The following is a 16,509-nucleotide window of genomic DNA, read 5'->3' as shown; positions in this document are numbered from 1 at the left end:
TGTTACTTTTGCTAATTTTTCTATTCTTTTGTTCTACAACACAAAGAATGGAGAATACAGATGTCGGCCAAGTATCGATCGACACGGAACATTGTCAATCGAGCGACGCAGATACGGAAGAATCGATCGCTTCATCCGAAGCCTCATCGATCGATACCGCCCAGCCGGAAGCAGGTAAGTACCCTCTTACCGATGCTGTTAATGAGAAAGTAGTCCAAACTGAACCAATAGGTCAATCAAGCAACATTTCTAGCCAAACTACTGAAAAGCAGGGGACTGAAATCCCTGTTAAGTCAAACTCTACCTTAAACATAGGTAAATAAATTAAATTGCTCTTCCAAGACTACTTAAACCCCAATAGGACCTATTCCAATAGGTCCGCTATTAGAGTACCAGACGACGTTACCACAAAAACCAAGTTTAATGTTGATTACTATAATATGGTGCGTCGAAACCCTTTTAAAGGATCTTCTTTAGAACATCCACAAGACCACATTGAAGGTCTAGAGGAATTAATTCCAGACGAATACAGTCATTGCAGACTTTTCCCATTTTCACTAGAAGGGAAAGCTTTAAGATGGTTAAACTGTCTACCAAAAGGATCCCTGACTAGTTGGAAAGAGATTAGGAATGTTTTCCTTAAGCAATTCTTCGACGATACTCGTAACTGGGAAGTGAGAAGGCGAATTTCTACCTTCCGTCAAAATCGTCAGGAATCATTCAAAAACGCATGGGGAAGATTCAAGAGTTATGAACTCAAATGCCCCCACCATGGTTATCCAAAACCACAATTTCTAAAGATCTTTTATAAAAGTGTTATTCTGAGCTATAAGACAACGCTTGATACAGCAAGCGAAGGGAATTTCATTACTAGAAATCCTATAGAAGCAAGACGCTTAATCGAAAACATGGCAACAGGAAGATCTTATGAAGATGAATGAAGAAAAAGAAAAAGCTATAAACTCAAGAAAAAATATTGAGTTAGCTGAGATAAAGAATTCTATAGATTCGCTTCATTCCCTTCTGACAGATCGAAACCCACCTAACCTATGCCAGTACTACAATAAAACTCCTCATATATCAGAAGATGAGCTAGACTTTACAGAAGAGTTAGATACTAATGATCCTCATTATGTGTTACGTCGACAGCTTCACACGAGACTATGAAATCTGTGTGCAGTCTCGTACCGGGAGAGAGAAGTACAATTTAAAACAAGCTTTTACAGGAAACCGTCAAATGAAATCCGATTTTAATGGGAAAATAAACATCATTTACGGTAAACTAAATCAGAAGATTGATTCCTTAATTGAACACCTATGGGGAATGGAAGACCAAATTGCTAACCTTGCCACTACTCTGAAAAGAGAGACAGGCCGTCTTCCTGGAAGGACCGATGCTAAGCCTGGGGCAAAGCGCCAGGCATATGCCGTGATGTTGCGAAGCGGTAAACGCCTTGAAACAAATGCCAGAGACGATGCCAGCAATGGAAAAATCATCGATAATGCAGAAAAATCAATTCCAACCCCATATAACTTCTTGACAATGATTCTGACTCAGGAACATCCGAACAAAGAAGAAACTCTTCAAATAAAAAGGATGAGGGAAGAACTATAGACTTAAAAAAAGAGAATCCTGATGCCGAGATCAAAATCGATCGTCTAGACGAACCGACTATCGATCAATCCATTGGGAAGGAAAACGATCGACTGTCTGGTGGCACCAAAGATTGCAATACACAACCTACAGGAACTGAACGAGTCTATAGAACTCCACCCCAATTCCCTCCAAACAAACCACATACTAAGAAGGCATTGGAACATGCAATTTGCAAAAAGGCCTTCAATAAAATCACTTTCGAGCTACCCCTCAGTGACGCCATTAAAATAGCCCCCTCAGTAAAGAAGTACATAAAAGATATGATATGTTCGAGTGGAGAACAAAGCGTTATGATGGTGTCAGAGGAAGTAAGTGCGATGATACAAGGAGACACTTAAATAAAAAGGACTGACCCTGGTAGTTTTGTCCTAGATTGCAAGATACAAAACACACGCTTTCCTCGATCTCTTTGTGATTTTGTTTGTAGTGTAAACCTCATGCCATACTCTGTGGCAGTTTCATTAGGTTATGATGAATTCGTTCCAACGCCAATCACGCTAGTTCTAGCTGATTGATCTATTAGGGTACCCGAAGGGATCCTCGTAGATGTACCAATCAAAATTGATGATTGCTTCATACCAACAGATTTCGTTGTACTAAAGTATAAACAAGTACCGAAGGACCCCCTTATACTAGGTCGGCCCTTTTTGGCTACAGCCGGAGCAATCATAGATGTTAAAGGAGGAAATATTTACTTAAATGTCGGAGATATATCAATGAACTTCGACATGGAAAAGCTAGTTAAACGTCCTCTGATAGACGATCACGCCTTTTACACAGAAGAAGTTTCTGAGCTAGAAAAAGAATACCGTATGGATATATGTGCTGATGATTCACCAGAAGACGCATTCACTCCTGATGAACAAGAAATTCTGAGCGTAGATAGCAGGACAGAAGATTATGCGAACCTTATGGACGCAAGTATCGGAATCGCAAATGAAGAAAATGATGATTCTGAAATCACTATGGATCAATACCTTAGGGAAACTATTGATCGATTAAATTCTTCATCGACCAACTGGAGTAAAGAAAAAGCACCCAAAGTTGAACTAAAACCACTTCCAGCTGGCCTAAAATGTGTTCCTTTGCGATAAATCATATCCTATCATTGTTAACGCCAATCTCACGAATGAAGAGCTTGCACTTCTACTAAACAAACTGCGTAAGTATAGGAGAGCGATCGGGTATTCTCTCGATGATATTCCCATAATAGCTCCTGACCTTTGCATGCACCGTATCCACCTCGAAGAAGATGCAAACACATATATAGAACAGCAAAGGAGACTAAACCCAAACCTGAAAGAGGTAGTGAAAAAGGAAATAATTAAACTTCTGGATGCTGTAGTTATATATCCTATCTCAGATAGTAAATGGGTAAGCCATGTACATGTTGTACCAAAGAAAGGTGGGATCACAGTTGTTAAAAATGATAAAGATGATTTTATCCCCACACGCACTGTCATTGGACATCGAATGTGTATCGATTATAGGAAACTGAATGCTGCTACTAGGAAAGACCATTTTCCCTTACCTTTCATCGATCAAATGCTAGAAAGACTGGCCAATCACAAATATTATTGCTTTCTTGACGGATACTCGGGATTTTTCCATATACCGATATATCCTGAAGATCAGGAAAAGAAAACTTTTACTTGTCCTTACGGAACATTTGCATATCACAGAATGCCATTTGGACTATGTAACGCACCAGCCACTTTCCAACGTTGCATGATGTCAATATTCATGGACATGATTGAAGATTTCATGGAAGTCTTTATGGACGATTTTTTGGTATACGGATCGAGTTTTAAGGATTGCCTAGACAGCTTGTGCAAAGTATTGGAAAGATGCGAAGAAAAGAACATGGTCCTAAACTGGGAAAAGTGTCATTTCATGGTAAATGATGGTATAGTCCTCCGACATAAAGTTTCTGCAGCTGGAATAGAAGTGGACAGGGCCAAAATCGAAGTAATGACTGGTCTACCTGCACCCACAAACGTTAAAGACATAAGGAGTTTCCTTGGGCATGCCGGATTTTACAGAAGATTCATACAAGATTTCAATAAAATTGCTAGACCTCTAAATAATCTTCTATGCAAAGAGGTTAAATTCGATTTTACACCCGAATGCAAAGAAGCTTTCGAAGCGCTGAAAAAGTCTCTTATAACTGCCCCAGTCGTACAACCCCCGGATTGGAATCTACCTTTCGAGATTATGTGCGATGCGAGTGATTTCGCAGTTGAAGCAGTTCTAGGGCAACGAAAAGATAAGAAACTGTACGCTATCTACTATGCAAGTCGCACACTCGATGAAGCGCAACGGAATTACTCTACCACAGAAAAGAGCTACTAGCAGTAGTTTATGCTTTCGAAAAATTCCGCCAGTACTTAGTTGGAGCCCGTGTTATAGTCCACACTGATCATGCTGCTATTAAATACTTAATGCAGAAGAAAGATGCTAAACCACGACTCATAAGATGGCTTTTATTACTCCAAGAATTCGATATTGAGATCGAAGATAAAAGAGGAGTAGACAACGGAGTCGCTGATCATCTTTACCGAATTCGAATTGAGGATAAAGTTCCTATAGACGATTACTTCCCTACAGAGAATATCGCTCTTTTGGACACGTCATTCATAGGCCACATATCGCTCAAATCTGACAAATTGTCAACCGACATTACTGATACTGGATCAATCGTAGCCATCAACAACAGAACATCACGAGAACTTATTGACATACCAGTTAAGGTTGCCTGTAATGCCTTGAATCACAATGTACCTGATGTCTCTCTACAAGAAGCAAATGCGATTGGAAAGAACATCAAAGATCGACCTTGGTATGCTGATATAGTTAACTATTTAGCCGCTGATTTTGACCAGAAAATTTAAAAGGCTATGAAAGGAAGAAATTCTTTCGTGAAGTTCGGAGATACCATTAGGACGAACCCTATCTCTACAAGCACTGTTCTGACGGCATATATATAAGATGTGTCTTTGAAGCTGAAATTCCAAACATTATTTACCAATATAATAGCTCTGACTACGCAGCACATTTCGCCACATTTAAAACAGTCTCCAAGATTCTCCAAGCAGGATTTTGGTGGCAAACAATATTTCGCGATGTTCACGCTCATATAGCACAATGCGACAGATGTCAGAGAAGAGGAAAAATAAGCAAGAGACATGAGATGGAACAAAATTTTATCTTGGAAGTAGAAGTCTTCGACTGTTGGGAAATAGATTTTATGGGCCCCTTCCCATCTTCTTATGGAAACAAATATATCCTAGTCGCTGTAGACTACGTTTCAAAATGAGTTGAGGCAGTTGCTTCTCCAACAAACGATGCATTTGTAGTTGTCAAACTTTTCAAGAGCATTATCTTTCCAAGATTTGAAATTCCCAGAATAATCATTAGTGACAGTGGATCACATTTCATCAACAAAGTTTTCGACTGACTACTTGAGAAGAATGGTGTCCACCATCGAGTCGCTACGCCTTATCACCCACAAACCAGTGGTCAAGTGGAAGTTTCGAACCGACAAATCAAAGAAATTTTGGAGAAAACTGTTCGAATAGATAGAAAAGATTGGTCTCGCAAACTAGACAATGCCTTATGGGCATATCGGACAGCTTACAAGACACCACTGCGAACGACACCCTTTCATTTACTTTATGGGAAATCATGTCATTTACCAGTTGAACTGGAGCACAAAGCAGCCTGGGTAACCAAATTATTAAATTTTGATATCAAGCCAGCTGCCGAGAGACGTTTCATTCAGCTCAATGAGCTCGATGAAATCCGACATTTGGCATATGAGAATTCGAAGTTATATAAGGAACGAACAAAAGCTTATCACGATAAGAAGATCATATCTAGACACTTTGAACCGAACGATCAAGTTCTCCTATATAACTCCAGATTAAACCTTTTCCATGGAAAACTAAAATCTCGTTGGTCAGGACCTTTTACTATCAAGGAAGTAAAACTTTCCGGAGCACTAACAATCATTAGTGAAGAAGGCGACGAGTTCACAGTAAATGGGCAGCGAGTAAAGCATTATTGGGCCAAGCCACCAGACATAAAGCCCCTTCCGCTGCTACCACCGCGTGATAACTGAATACAGTTATCCTAATTCGTGCTAAAGACTTTAAACTAACCGCTGAATGGGAGGCAACTCATTTTCCTTTATAGTTTTTATTTTTAATCGCATGTTCATTTTAATTTTCATTCTTAATTTATTTTATTTTTATTTTTATTTCTATTTTTATTTTTATTTTTATTTTATTTTTAATTTTATTCTTCTTTTTATTTATATTTAATTGTTCATTATTATCTTAGTAAGGATTTATAATTATTAGTTAGTAATGTTTAAATTATTTTCTAAGCATTTACTTTTACAATTTCATTAAAATCGATCGATATCAACCATGTTGTATCGATCGACACGGGGATGTCCATGCAAACTCTCATTTAACTCGACATTCGCCTCTTCTTCTCTATTTTCGCAAACCCTAGCCAATTTCTAAAACCTCCTTTTCTCTCTCATTTCTTGACGATTTCAATCGATTCTTCGCCCAAAACCACTCGATTTCAAGTTCTTCATCTGTTTCCATTAGATTTTCTCTCATTCTCTTAGGTATTGATCCGAAATTCTATTTGGATTGAAACTCTAGGGTTTGGGTTTTGAAATGGGTGAAATCGGGTTGATTTGGTGCAATTTTAGGTTGTTTTAGATGTTTTAACTGATTATCTAAGTGTTAGGATAGTTTGTTTTGCTTAGATTCTCTCTTTCGATTCGTTTATCGTATGAACTGTTGATTTGCAGGTTTCGCGAGTCGTTATCGATCGACAATGATTCTGTCCTGTCGATCGATTTACGACTTTCCGATGAACACTGATCTGACCTATCGATCGACACACCAGTGTGTGCATCGGTCGATATGACTCTTTCTTGCGAACCAATGCTAACTTCAAGTTTTACTTTTCTTTTCAGATGAGCACGGATTTGGACGTCGAGAGAGAGCGGAGGACAAAGAGGAGGAGTGATCCCGCTGGCCCTTCACACCGCCGGCAGCCACGAGTCCCAAGGGACGATGAGGGGCCTCCATGGCCACGTGAGGATAAGACCCCCATCGAGTACAGAGAGGGTCACGACTTCTCAGACCCGAAGAAGGTCATCTTGAGCAGCGAGTGTCTCGAGAGAGAGCTCACCGATCAGTGGGACGACTACGACAGCTTGCACTACAACACCTGGATCGATGTCGACATAGAGCCCACACGCTTCATTGACCCGGAGGTCACACACAATATGCAGATCCAGGATGATCTGTATGCGATGATTGCTCAGCTCGGCTTGGGCACCATAGCCACGCACGCCTACGACCTCCACGTCCCGTTGGTGCGCCAGTTCATGGCCTCTGTCCGTCTCACCTACCGCAACGACAGGGCAAAGATTGCGGGAGACGGCGTTCTCTCTTTCTTGGCGAGGGGGAAGAGATACTCTCTCACCATCCCCCAGCTCTGCGGCATCTTTGGTTTCGAGGAGGTGCGACATCTTGCAGGTTCTCGCCTCTTCCAGGTGTGAACGACTTCTGGAAGATCATAGGCACAGGAAGCTGGAGCGGCTCAGCGACTCAGTCAGACGTTTGTCACCCGACGCTCCGCTATTTCTTACGGGCTATTGCCAACACTCTGTTGTGCAAGATGGAGCCCAACAAGGTGCGCCTACATGATCTCTCACTGCTCTTTCCAGCAGTGAACGGACTGGTCGATCTCTCTCACCTCAACACTGCGGGGATGGTAGTCCCCAACCTTGGAGCTCTCTTCGCCGAGCATCTGATCTCACTGAAGAAGAAACCTTCTCGGGTTCGGCTAGGAAGAAGGAGTGCGTGGGAAGTCTTCTCACACCGATCTTTGAGTTCTGTGGTGTCCCTCTGGACAGGAATACCGCGGACCGCCGCCATCTCTTCATGGATGAGCAGCAATTGATGAACTCTGGCTGGCTCAAGAAGAGTCTTCTCTGGTTCTTCAGGATTGACGGCCGCTACCGTATGTTTCAGCTCCCGCACGCCTCACTCACTGACTTTGACCACCAGGTCGAGAGGATCCGGTTCAGGCCCGACGACGAGTTTCTACTGGATCTCACCACAGAGTCTCACCAAGTACCGATGGAGCGTGGTGTTGGAGGATCGCAGGCAGCACCCGCAGCTCCCCTTCCTGAGTTCCCGGACATGCCAGACATCCCAATGCTTGAGGCGGACTTTCAGAGGACGGTCGTGAGTGCTCTTCGAGCCATCTCGGCTAGAGTCACGCGACCACCATGTGCGAGCAGGAGGAGTGTCAGAGCTCGTTCACCATCAGACCCAGGACCATCTCACCAGTACCAGCAGGAGGATGACGAGGAGGCCACCGATTAGCCTTCTTATCTCTTCTCTCTATCTTTCAGACTTTTTATTTTATGTTTCGGATTTGCAGGATTTATGTTTTAAACTAATCTATGTTTTATGCTTTTGAACCATTTCGTATGTTTAATTTTCTTTGTGTTTGGACTGACAACAGAGATAACTTGAGAGCCAAGCTAGACGAGTGAGTGAGTTCTGTTCTAACACACTATCACACATTCTGTCTGAACCTGTCGATCGATACCGTCTATGGTACATCGATCGATAGAAAAGACAGAAAGGTACGACACTTTGCTTCAACATCCACACTTCTAACATTTCCTATTTTATTTATACTTCTCCTACTTATTATTACACCGAGACGGTGTAATTTAAGTCTGGGTGAGGGTGTTACTAACATTTACCATTTATCATTTATCATCTATTTTTCAAAAATAAAACTGTTTTATCAAGTCAAAAAGGAAATGAAGAATTTATGAATGATTTTCTAACCATTCTTTGGCATTACTCTAGACTTATTAACCACATATTGCACTAGAGATACCAAAGTGGAATAATCTGTCAACTAGCCATACTTGCCCATATTGTTTAAAGGAACCAAAAGCTAACCTCCAACCTAATACTGACTATCTTAGCTTGTCTTGGGGCTTGGTATACGAGGGATCGGAATCCTCCTACAAGACTGAAAGGTAAAAAGTCTGAGCATTTCTGGTTTCCTTCCTTCTCTCTCTCCGGCATCTCAAAGATCTAAGTTTATGTTATAAAAGATTGAAATGATTTCTTGAGAGGCAGAGGGGTAGGAGTGTCTCCCACGACCCCATTATTCTAAATCTCAGGAATGATCACACATTTTGGAAACGAGGGATAGGTACATTACCATAGACCCCATTATTCGCTACACTTTGTTAAAATGTATGAGTTACAAATGCAAATGTCAATGAGATAGATTAGATGACCTTTGTGGCATCGAAACCTATTGAAATTGAAACTAAGAAGAGATTCAGAGAAGAGAGAAGAGGGGAGAAAGAAATCAGAAAGGACTGCATGTGTGTTCAGAAAACTTGTTTGAGTTGAATCCATGTGTCCTTTGATCGATACTCCCAAGGTAAGCCTGCACTTTTATCTTATGTTAAGAAATGAGGTTAGTAAAGGGGAATGTTAGACAAGATTTGCTAAGTTTTTGGATAGATGAAACTAGTATAAGGTATAAACGTGTGTTTGTAGTTGAGACCGTTTAGATTCATATGACATAGAAGTGAGAATTTTAAGTTTTCAAAAATAAGAATCATGTTGTTTTCAAACCTCCTTCGGAGAGAGTACTGTTTGTTTTGCTTGAGGACAAGCAAAAGAGTAAGTCTGGTATATAAGAGGTTTCAATTATATTTACTACGTTTTCAAAGTATTTTAGAGTATTTTCAGGCACAGGTACCTAATTGAAGAAAGCAATACTTTTGAGGCATTTTTGGAGTATTCTCACGAGTGAAGAATTGACCGATAGGAAACATGTGAGATCGGACGATTGAAGCCAATTACAATCGATCGACATAATTCAAAGAGTGTAGATCGATATTAAGCCATTCGATGGATTACGATTTAGAAGATTTTCAAGTATCACAAAGTATGCTATTTACACACCAAGTCTCTGGCCGCATGTTAGGCTTTATATATTAGGATTTTGTATCATTTTAGAGGCAGACTTGCCTAGAGACCTAGTGGAGAAGAGAAGCAATTTGGCTACCTTAGGAGAAGAGTTAGAGTTGGAGAGATAGATCTGAGACTACAAAACAGAGAAGATCTTGAACTCCCTTTTTATTCTACTCATACTCTTTGTGTTCCTTATTTCATATTAAGATTTATTCAAACCATCATGATTTTGTCTCTCATGAATATGTCTGAGTAAACCTAATTGTTAGATTTAAGTTTCTCATAAGGGTGAATCATGTGATGAGTTTGTGACAATTGTTAGGGTGAACAAATTAGTTCTTTTACTTTAGTTGCTCTTAAGACTAGATTTAGGATTGATCACCCTTAAATCTAGATCTTAGGATTGATGAGATAACCAACTGTATACTCTCAATGCCCAGAAATAAACTAAAGTGATCTAACTGACTAGACACATACGAAAGGTGGTCTAGATCATTAGAGAACGTTTTCAACCAAACCCTAATGTCGATCGATACAACCATTGTTGTAGCGATCGATTGTTTGAAAGGTGTATCGATCGATTAGGCGAAAGTCGTATCGATCGATTCTTTTCCGCGATCAACATACGACAGTTGAGATCCGGGATCTAGTCAAAGGAGACCCTACAGGTCGTACCTATTGTTTGAGTTCAAAGAACTAAAACCCTAATGTCACTTTCAAACTGCATAATTTCATACCTGAGAAATACCTAAATCTAGCTATTTTTCCTCATTAAGAAACAACCTTCACTTCAGTTACTGAACAACTACCTTGTTCACCATATTATTTACTGCTTTAAAACATATAAACTCTCAAGTCTATCTACATTTCTAATTCATTAAACCTTAAAGTAATCCTAGAGTCCTTGTGGATTTGATCCTTAAGTACTACTTTTGAATCTCTTATTTGAGAGAGTAATTCACTTTTTAGGGTAAATTGAGTGATATCAAGAATACGATGTGATTTTCCGACCTGCAACGGTCATCAAATCACAAGTCCTGGCAGATTTCGTAGCCGAGTTCTCTCATGCCATGCTTCCAGCACTAGAACAAGAGGTAAAGCTTCGCGATAGCGAAGGGGAGAAAGGCGAATGAACGCTGTACGTATATGGGTCTAGTAACATGATAGTGCTCAAATTACCCAGTAGAGCTTACTCTCTCAAATAAGAGGTACAGCTGTAGTACTTAGGGATCGAATCACGAGGAGCTAGGGAACCAATTAAATAAAATCTACTAATCAATCCTAGGCAAGGTTGGTTTATATGATAGAAATAAAAATAACAATTCCTAAAATGAGTAAGGTAGTTGCTCTAACTAACAATATGATGGGTTGTTTAGATGTGATAAAGAGTGCTAGACATAGGGTTTCTATTCAGGAATGAAGATTATAATCTCTATAAATGCTTTAACAAGTTGCTTGCCTGATACTATAGATCTCAGCCGCTTAACTCAAGTGAAGTATCCCTGGTTAAATTATCTAGATCACTGGCCACACCTTTTGCATGATGACACAGAAAAATAGTCGGTCGATATCTTTTTGAGATATCGAGCGATACACCTTTGGCAGCGCCGATCGATTCACCTGTCGGGATATCGATCGACGGCTTCTAGATCTGCCTAGGCGCGAGCCGAATATGACCACAAGGTCTCAAGGAGGAACTGTCGTTCTTCTCAACGGGAGACAGGCAAGCTCAAATGGATAATTTAAGATAATCAAAGATCCTAGTGATCTATGTTCTAGTTAGCTAATCTAAAACAAGCATAGGGTGCAATCCATTTGATGAGTATCACAACTTAGCAATTATAGTTTAGGGCTAATCCCACAAACCTATTTGAATCCTAGATCTAACAAGTAGACTACTCAGACATAGCTAAGTAATTCATAACAATAGATAGATGAAAGAATTGCATAGATATAATAAAGTAGAAATACAAAAGGAGATGAGAAATCTCTCCAATCTCTCAAGACAAATAAAACTCTAGTCTCTCTCTCACACTCTCTGCTTTTAGGGTTGTCAAGAACTTGCTTCTTTCAAAAGTTGCCGTAAAAAAACACTTAGCAGGAATATTTAAGCATTTTCATTAGGTTAAAAACTCATCAGGGGTAATCTCGTAATTTGGTGAAGTCTTGGTGAAGTAGTCGGCTAAACCATTTCGTCCTCGATATCGATCGACAACACTAGATGTGTATCGATCGATTATAATCTTCTAGTACGCGGATCTTCTCAGCTGCATCGATCGACGACTCAGGATGAGTATCGATCGATTATAATCGCAATGTTGACTTCCGACTTAGTCTTGAATGGTCAACTCAGGTATATCATCTCTTGTACTCCAAAATGCTCCAAAACATCACTTTCTGACAAAATGCTCTTGAACCTGAAAACATACCTAACAGGCTAGAAAACAGGTTAAATATATAATAAAATACTAGTATACCATGGTTAAAAACTGGTAAAATCAATGGTATATCAACTCCCCCAGACTTACTCCTTTGCTTGTCATCAAGCAAAAACAGTAGTCTTTGGAAAATGTTTGAAAATAGCAGGAACTCAAAGATTAAAAATATTGAAGTCATCACTCTATGGATTTGCAATTCATGTCTAAACTTCCTAATCACAGAACTTCATTATGCTTTATCCTAGCTTAGCAACCAAACTCATCTAGTCAACGACTTAGCAAATCTCATCTGACATTCCCCTCTACTAACATCATTTCTTAACATAAAATAAAAGTGCAGGCTTTACCTTGGGAGTATCGATCAAAGGACACATGGATTCAACTCAAACAAGTATCTGAACACACATGTAGTCTTCTCTGATCCCTACCTCCCCTCTTCTCTCTTCTCTGAATCTCTTATTAGTTTCAATTTCAACAGGTTTCGATGCCACATAGGTCATCTAGTCCATCTCATTAACATTTGCATTGTAACTCATTTATTTTTGGCAAAGTGTAGCGAATAATGGGGTTCGGTACTCAACCTATCCCTCTTTTCCACAATGTGTGATCATCCTTGAGATTTAGAATACTGGGGTCGCGGGAGACACTCCTACCCCTCTGCCTCTCAAGAAATCATTTCAATCTTTTATAACATAAACTTAGATCTCGAGACGTTGAAGAGAGAGAAGGAAGGGAACCAGAAACACACAGACTTTTTACCTTCCAGACTTGTAAGAGGATTCCGATCCAGTGATTTCCAAGCCCCAAGACAAGCAAATAAGTCAGTATTAGTGTTGGAGGTCAGCTTTGGTTCCTTCAAACAATCTTAGCTAGTGAATATAGATGGCAGGTTGATCCACTTTAGCATCTTTAGTATTATCTACAATCAGTAATCTAGAATGGTGCTAAAGAGTGGTCAGACAATCTAAAATAAAAACCAAAATAAAAACACATATTAGTAAACTCCCCCCAGACTTAAATTACACTGTCCCAGTGTAACACAGCCGGTGGTGAGGTAAATAAAATAAAACATAATAAATAAATATAACAAGGTAGAATGAATAAACCTGATCAACAAGGTGTCGATCGATTCGTAGTGGTATACGTCGATCGTTAGTAATGGTCGTGTGGTGTCGAGCGATATGAATGGTGAATGTCGGTCGATGGAATCATCATTCTGCTTAGATCTAATAAAAACTGCAAAATAAATCCGAAAAATAAAAGCAAAAATGAAAAATAAATAAAATAAAGAAAAATAAAAGAAAACCTAATAGTGGGTTGCCTCCCACTCAGCGCTTTGTTATAGTCATTTAGCTTGACTGTGGTAGGTGAGTGACTCATGGGGTGCAGTGGGGGTTGTTGTTTGCTGGTGGACAAACATTTCCCTCATCTTTGGACTCAGCAGCAGTGAAGTTTCTTGTGGCATTATCTGATTTTATCCATCTAGGAGATATCTTTGCTAAATCGGCTTGATGACTTGCAACCTTCTGACCAAATCCTATGTGTCTAACTGATGCTGATAGAAATCAAATCTAGAATGCTCAGGTAGTTCTGCATGTTGGTCTTTGTTGTGCTGGTCTTGAATCTGTTGATCCCGATCTGCCAAAGATGCGGTATCGATCTATGCTACAACTTGTATGTCGGTCGTTTTGCTGGGATCGCTGTCGATCGACTCCGTATCAACTGTGTTGATCGACTCCGTATCAACTGTGTTGATCGATTCTGAACGTGGGCCTTGGTACTCAAGATTTCCCTGCATATTGCGTATCTCATTCTTCAAGAGACCAGTAGCTCTGCAAAGGTTGGTCACTCTTTCGTTGAGGGTGTTGTCAATGTCATCACTTCGTTCTATGAGTCTCTCCTCCATAGCATTCATAGCTTCGTAAAGGTGATCTTTGATATCATCAACTTATGCTGTAGTGCATGCTTTTCTCGCTGGTGGTGGCTCACTGTCGATCGATATTGGTCTAGGCCTGTCGATCGATGCTTCGTTTCTGTCACGAAGATCAATATAAGCTTGGACTATGCTCATGTCTCTTTCTGGCTTGTCCAGCTGCCGTGACATTGTGTGCTGACATCGCAGGATAGGTGAACTGAAAATTTCATGCTTCCTTACGTACGCTTTCATCCTATCTTCCAGTTTTGCGAACCTTTTGTCGATCGACGGTGAGTTCAGTGTGTCGATCGATGAAAAAGTAGCATTCTGAGCTTGATCTTTCTTGTGAATTGATGCTAGCTTGTTCTGTAGAAGATCGATCCTCTTGTTCAACCATTCGACATTGTTGTTGAGAGGGCTGTAGACTTCTCCAATCTGTGTATTGATGTAAGCAACCTCCCATTCATCTTTCTTAGGTGATGAACATTCTGGTTGGTCCATGGATGTAGTCTTGCCGATGTCGATCGATGGTACTCGTACTCTGTCGATCGATACTGGTGGCGTAGCCTCTTTTTCTAGCATGGTCAATATGTGTCCAAGCTCCACTCTTATCTCAGCCATATCATTCTGGAAGTCCTTGTAACTGACATCCAAAGGCTGGATAGTATCTTCCACCAATGTGTTCATGTTTGCCTCAAGGTGTGCCTGAGCTCTCCATACATCAGTCACCATATCATCTATCTCCTCTCTACTGTAGGGTACTGGTGGTGGTGTGTATGCATGGTAAGGGCGCGTGTGTACTGGAAGGCGTAAGCAACCTTTGTGAAAAAGGGATGCTCTATCCAGAATCCTCTTTACTTGCTCCTTGGTTACATGGACGATCTCACCATCAACTCCTCTAGCATAGCCAAACTCATCTCTGTAGACACCATATTCATCCTTAGCTTCCCATTTGAATCTCCTGGATCCATCAGTATTGAAGGCGCGTCGTCCAAACTCCAATCTTCGGTCGGGCGATCTGACTCTTGGTCTGTCGATCGATCCGGTATATCCGCCGTCGATCGATGGTGTTGAAACGATGTTGATCGATGTTAAATACCTAGGTTGACCGAATTTTTGAGGAATTGTATCCTCCCTTGTGTTGGTGTTGTGGTTGTCCTGGACGTGAGCTAGGATGTCTGGATGGCTACGTTGCTGTGTGAACAAGTTCTGGTCCATTAGCAACTTGGAGGATGTCTGCTATGTCCTCTCTGGTTATGTGCAGAGCTCTTCCATCCATTGCTCTTGCATAGCCATATGTGTCCCTGAAGATTCCAAATTCATCAGGTGTTAGTGAAACGTTCCTGATATTGTAAGGTTCATGAGATCGAGGTTGAGCTCTGGTGAAGGCGTCGATCGATGGTGATGTGGTGATGGCGATCGATGGTGCATGTCTAGCTGCATGGTTGGATCGATTGTTCATGTTGTTGCAGTCCTCCATTGATAAGTTTCTGAATGCTGGAAGCTGCTGGGTAGAAGGTGAAAAGTTTTGAATTTTCATGGCTTGAGTTGTCAACCTTTTATACCCATGTGTTGCCCTAATCGGTGAAATTTCGATTTTGTCCTTCAAGTCGTCCGGGTTAATATCGATCGATGTGATACCGGCGATGTCGATCGATGGGCGATGTCGTTTTGCTAGATGAAGTAGATAATCGATCGATGGTGGGTGTTTGATGTCGATCGATTGTGGGAATCGAATTGCAAATCTGTCATTCTCCAAGTAATTTTCCCAAGCTCTCTCTTCCCAATAGTCTGCATCATGTTCTTCACTGTGGTCTCCACTGTGGGAAGAGGTGGCTATGTCTACTGCAAAACTCTCATGAAATCCGCTATCTGCCCAACTCCTTACTGAGTAATCATCTTCCTTTCGGCTGGGTGGGATGGCGAAATTCGGGTAGCAATGATCTGGTAGATCGAGTTCATCATCTGGTGGGTCTCTGTCGATCGATGATCCATATTTGTTGTCGATCTCCTCTGTCTTGCAAGAGTCGATCGATGATGTTAAAGCAGTGTCGATCGATCCCGAGTATTATGTCTCATACTCGACTTCACAATGACAAACTGCTATGATACCAGTATCATCTTCTTTTACCACTGATTTGGCTGGTGGTTTGCCAAGCTTGACAGGGTCGTAGTGGATCTCTGGATCTATCATAGTCAAGCACATCCTGTTGGTGTTCATGTCACATATGGCTCCTACTGTAGCCATAAATGCTCTTCCAAGTAATAGGGAAGAGTTCCAATTTAGCTTGATGTCAAAGACATGAAAATCCACAGGGACGATAGCATTACCAATATGTACCTCCAGGTCTCTGATGAAGCCTCCAGAGTTTTTCTGAGTGTAATCCACGAATGTAAAGATCTCTGGTGAAGGCTCTATTTGCAGGCCCAGATGGTCTGCCATGACCTTTG

At 40.8% G+C, this 16,509-nt stretch overlaps 1 non-coding gene across 1 annotated transcript; it reads right to left on the bottom strand.

Moving 5' to 3' along the window:
* Positions 1-671: 671 nt before the first annotated feature.
* On the bottom strand, positions 672-778 carry LOC130497235 (small nucleolar RNA R71). Its single transcript, XR_008936244.1, has one exon. It is a non-coding gene; the product is annotated as a small nucleolar RNA R71 (small nucleolar RNA).
* Between the last annotated feature and the right edge of the window lie 15,731 nt (positions 779-16,509).

Source organism: Raphanus sativus, chromosome 6, assembly GCF_000801105.2.
Source record: "Raphanus sativus cultivar WK10039 chromosome 6, ASM80110v3, whole genome shotgun sequence".
NCBI lineage: Eukaryota > Viridiplantae > Streptophyta > Magnoliopsida > Brassicales > Brassicaceae > Raphanus > Raphanus sativus.
The sequence above is the reverse complement of the archived record's forward strand: the minus strand, read 5'-3'. Positions and strand labels throughout refer to the sequence as shown.